The sequence below is a fragment of the Chinchilla lanigera genome, unplaced genomic scaffold, assembly GCF_000276665.1.
Source record: "Chinchilla lanigera isolate Chin_1 unplaced genomic scaffold, ChiLan1.0 scaffold00020, whole genome shotgun sequence".
Taxonomy (NCBI): Eukaryota; Metazoa; Chordata; class Mammalia; order Rodentia; family Chinchillidae; genus Chinchilla; species Chinchilla lanigera.
In genome coordinates this window covers 493315-499198 of record NW_004955421.1, presented here as the reverse complement: position 1 = coordinate 499198, position 5884 = coordinate 493315, and positions in this window count along the sequence as shown.

Sequence of the window (5884 nt, the reverse complement as noted above, 5' to 3'; positions counted from 1 at the left end):
AAGAAAGAAAGAAAGAAAGAAAGAAAGAAAGAAAGAAAGAAAGAAAGGGAAAAGAAAAGAGAGGAGAGGAAGGAAGGGGGAAAATACCAAAGCCAAGATCAATACATGGGCTCAGATGAGTATTTTTTGTTTGTTTTGTTTTTGTGGTACTGAAGGTTGAATCCAGGACCTTGGCACTGAGTTACATCCCCAGTCCTTTATATTTCTCTTTTGAGACAGGGGGCTTGCTATATAACCAAGTTGCCCAGACTGGGCTTGAACTTGTCACCCTCCTGTCTGAGCTTCCCAGAGTGCTGGGATTACAGGTGCACACCACCATGCTCCGCTTCAGATGAGTGATTTTACCATGTTACATAATTAGGTTGGGCTTCTCCTGCTCCATGGACATGATAACTATTCTTCTGAAAACAAAGATTTGGGTGTATAGCCTGATAAGTACATCTACACAACTCGGTAAATAAGAGTCTATTAATACATGGACTATTTAGGGGAGATTGTGGATGAGTAATCTCTAGAATGGTAGTAATTTTGTTTAACATCTGAGAGTTCCACAGCAAATTCGGGGGAGGTGGTCAGTTTGCTCTGCTTTCCTGAACAAAAGGACATTTTCAGTGCTTACTCCATGATCTTTAAAGAAATGAGAATTTTAATGTGAGGCATGGTAGACAGTTAGAGCATACTTATGCTGTAGTATACTTATGTAGAGGATACTGATGCTGTAAATTGTCCTTGCCCAACTTATCTATCTTTTATTAGGTACCTACTCTGTCTGTACCATGTGCTAAGGAAGTTGCTATAAATAGAACAAGACAATGCTTACCCTAAAGTGATTTATAAAGCAATGCAATGTGCTAAGATACTGTGACTATTAATCCTGATATGTCCATGTCAATGGGTGAAAAAATGTGCAGGACATTAGTGGGGCATGCTCCTGGTGTGCCGTGTGGTCACGGAGGTGTGGCTTTGGGTACTCTATGTGGTTACTTGCCCCTTCCTCTCTGGCACTGTTCACTCTACTTCCCAGCTGCCATGAACTAAGCAGCTTTGCTCCACTACAGCCTTCCATCATGATGTTTCTGCCTTGGAACCAGCTGACCACAGACTGAATCTCCTGAAACTGTGAGCTACATTAAAACTTCCCTTCTTTAGATTGTGAGTGTTGGGTACTGTGTCCAGCAGTAAGGAAGCTGACTAATACAGGTGTCATGCATATAGAAGTTATTATGGATAATACTTTTTATCTGTAAAGAGGTTTTTTTTACTTGCAAAGTAAGTCCAGTCTCAAAAACCTAGTATGTCAGGTGGCATTATCTTTTTCATAGGGAAATCAACTGAGGCCCAAAGATGTCAGTTGATGTTTTCATGTTTCTAAGGATTACGTTGCAAAAGCCAGAATTAAACACAGTCCATCTAGTCCCTTTCCAGAGTCAATCCTTTCGGGGCCATTTGAATTTCAGCATGAAACAAAGGAAGCAGCAGGAGTCCATCTGTAGACTTCAGGAGGTAATTTGGGAGTTTGGAAACGTGCCAGAGTCCCTGAAATGCCAGCACAGAGGCAGCTGTATATAACATTCACCTGGGAATGAGACTCATCCTGAAGAGTAGCACCACAGCCTGCCTCTTAGTGGTACCAAATTGCCTCCTTGCCAAGTCCAAAGCCTGTCTTCCTTAGGGCTCTACCTTTCAGTAGATTAGGTGCAAACAATTTCTTTTCCTACATTAGCAGTCTGCTGCTAACTGCTTCACCCTGAATGCTTTTCTTTTTTAATTAAATGGAGGTGAGGGATGGAAGAAGGGTAAGTTGGAGGGGTTGCTTGCCAGGGACTTGGCTCCAGCTGCAAATCAACTTCAGACCCCAGAGGGACTTAAAAGAACCAGCAGTGCCCACAATGGCTCTTCAGTGCAGCCTGTGTTTACTCAGGACCCAGCCCACAACCTCCACAGCCTCGAAGGCAGCCTGCATGTAAATGCCACATTGTGCAGTGATTTTTTTTCAGTTATTTTGGTGGCTTCAGGCTGGTAGCAGATGATTTGTGAAATTGTTTCTGATCCAACAGGTTTTGAAACTCTACATTGGCTGGAACATATTGCTTTTTTAAAAAATAGAGTCTTACTATGTAGTTCAGGCTGTCATTGAACTCACTTATGAAGCCCAGGCTGACCTTAAACTTGTAGTGGTCTTTCTGCCTCAGCCTCCTAAGGGCTGAGATTACAGACATGCACCACCATGCCCAGGTATATGTTGCTTTTGAGAATCATTTATTCATTCTTCCATTCAGCAAAGCTTGATCAAATGCCTGCTGTGTGCTAGGCACTATAGTAGCCATCGGGGGTAGTCATACAAAGGACATAGTTGTCCTTCAAAGAAGATGCTACTTTCCAGGTCATGACTCTGACCTTGCTTTATTTTTAGGGCCCATAGATGAGTAAACCAAACGGATCAGGATTATGATTATAGGCCTACTATCAGCTAAGTGCTTCTTGAGGCACTAGAGATTAAAATCACAGAAAGGATATGGTCTCTGTCCTCAAGGACATTCAGACCAGTGAGAGAAACAGATCTGCAAACAGTATTTCTGTTTAAGAGCCACAATTACTAAAATAGATAACTGTTCAGGATGCAGTATAGGACAAAGGACACAGTCATCTATTGGGCAACTGGCCCTACTCACAACGAAGACTCCACAGGGGAAAGGATACCCATGTTGAGTCAAGAAAGATGAGTAGGTATTCAACCAGGTAGACTGTGAGAGAGGAACCATCCACAGTACCATAGAATTACCTCGTTCATTCACCAAACATTTCTTGAATACCTGTAAAAGTACATAGCCTGCCAAAAGGTGATTCCATAGAAACTGCAATAGATGAAACTCCAGACAAAAAGTTTTAAAAACTGATAGCTAAAATACTCAATGAAATCAAAGAAGAAACACATATGTAGCTGAATGAATTAAAGAATACAACCCAGTATATAAAAGAGCTCTTCAGTGAACAGTTACAGGTTCTGAAAAGGAATCAAATAAATGATCTAATATCCATTCCAAGACCCTAGAAGAATAAGAACAAACCAAACCCAAAACCAATAGAAGGAAAGAAGTAAATAATAAAGACCAGAGCAAAGATTAGTGAAATTAAGGCTAAAATAATACAGATCAATAAATCAAAGAGTTCTTCAAAAAAGAGAAACAAGATTGATTAAGCCCTTAGTCATACTTGCCAAAAGAAAGAAAGAAAAAGTTTAAATTAATAAAAGTAACAAATTAAAAAGGTGATATTACAGCAGACACCATTGAAATCAGAGGATCACTGAATTATGTTTGAAACATATTCCAATAAACTGAAGAATCTAGAAGAAATTGATAAATTTATAGGCACATACAAAGCAACCTCAATTAAATCAAGAAGATTCACAAAATCTAAGCAGATTAGTAATAAGTAATGATATTGAAGCAATAATTAAAACTACTAACTAGGAAAATCCCAGGACCAGGTAGGTTTATGGTTGAATTCTAACAGACCTTCAAAGAACACCAATGCTCCTCAAATTTTTCCATGTGTAGAAAGGGAAGCTTACCTCCCAAATTCATTCTATTAAGCCAACATTAACCTAATACCAAAACCAAATAAGGACTCAACAAGAAAGGAAAACTATAGACCAATGCTTTTGATTAACATAAGTGCAAAATTTCTCAATAAGATCCTCATGAATAGAATTCAACAACACATTAAGATGATCACACACCATGACCATGTTGGTTTTATCCTAGGGATGCAAGGATGGTTCAATATATGCAAATCAATAAATGCAATACACCACATACACAGAATCAAGAATAGAAACATATGATCTTATCAATACATGCTGAAAAAGTCTTTGACCAAATTCAGCACTCCTTCATGATAAAAACCCTAATAAAAATAGGCACTGAGGGACCTTTCCTGAAAATGATAAAAGCCATGTATGACAACCCCACAGCCAACATTATGTTGAATGGAGAAAAACTGAAATAATTTCCTCTAAAATTAGAAGCAAGACATGGGTGTCTACACTTATCAGTCCTGTTCAATGTAGTGTTCAAAACTTTAGCCAAAGAAATTATACAAGAGAAAGAAATAAAAGGACTACAAATAGAAAATGAATGTGGTTTTTCACATAGAAATCTCAAAAACTTCACCAGAAGACTTTTAGATCTGATAATTAAGTTCAACAAAGTGGTAATATACAAAAATCAACACACCAAAATCAATTGGGTTCCTGAACACCAATAATGAACCTGATGAAAAAGAAATCAAGAAAACAATTCCACTCACAATAGCTTCAGAAAGATTAAATACTTAGGAACAAATCTAACTATGGAGGTGAAAGACCTCTATAATGAAAGTCATGGAACTCTGGAGAAAGAAATTGAAGAGGACACTAGGAAATGCAAAAATATTCCTTGCTCTTTGTTAGAATTAATATCATAAAAATGGCAACATTATCAAAAATATTTTATAGATTTATTGCAGTTCCCATTAAAATACAAACAACATACTTCACAAAATAGTTATCATCAAGAATGCCAAAAAAAAAAAACCCATGAAGCAGGCATGGTGGCACATGCCTATGATCCCAGCACTTGGGAAGCTGAGGCAGGAGGATTGTCATGAGTTTGAGGCTAGTCTGGACTACACTGTGAGTTTAAGGTCAGACTGAACTACATAACGAGGCCCTGTCTCAAAAATTAAAAAAAAAATAAAAAGCTACATGTAAAGAATTATGGAAATCAGTATGGAGATTCCTCAAAAGACTAAAAATAGATGATTTTACCCAGTTATACCATTCTTGGGCACATTCTGAAAGAATTAAGGACTGCAATACTATATAACAATACATGTATATCCATGTTTATAGCAATACAATTCAAGGTACCTAAGCTACGAAAAAGGACTAAATCCCAATCAATGATGAATGGATAGAGAAAATGTAGTATACATACATGGTGGAATATTACTTAGCCATAAAGAAAAATTAAATCATGTAATTTGCAGGAAAATGGATGGAAGTGAAACTATCATGTTAAGTGAAATTATCCAGACTCAGAAAGTTACGAATTGCATTTTCTCTTATAACAGAAACCTAAATATACATCCATACATAAATACATACATACATACATAAGAAATGACAGGAAACCAGGATGTAGACTTCTAGAGATATGAAAGTGGCTCAGTGGGAGAAGGGAGGAAAGAAAGAGAGGGGTAATAGTGTTGAAATCAAGAAATGTTAAATGCATGTACCAACTTCTCCCAAACAAACCCCACCATTAATATTAACCTGCACTAATAAAATGTAATTTAAAAAATTTTAAGGAAAACTATGACTGATATTTATCATTTTTTTATTTTTTTATTTTAAAGAGAGTAGCACATGAGAAACAAACAAAAAAATAGAACAGTAGCAGCATACCAGTATCATGAACATAAACAAATCAAAGGAAAAACATTCAACGTGATACAGGGTCTCAAGACAAATTAATACAAATCAACAGTGGTTGTTATGTTGCATACGGCTATCCTCAACTACATTGCTCAGATTATCAGATGTAAGAATGAAAGATTGCTCAAATCGTTAAAGAGATTAAGAAAATAATTCTTTAGTAAAACATTAGAGATATTAGAGAGTTTCACTACACAAGATGGCAGGAGTTCACCACTGTAATTCCATTGCATATTGTTACCTTCAAATCAGTTGCTCAGGCCACCAGACACAAGCATGCAAAGTCAATCAGAACATAAAAAATTGTGAGCATTAACTGTCATTTCAATACACCATCAGACAACAGCAATACAGTCATCGCAGCTATTCATATTAAGACTGATATTTAACCTTCTTGACTCTATG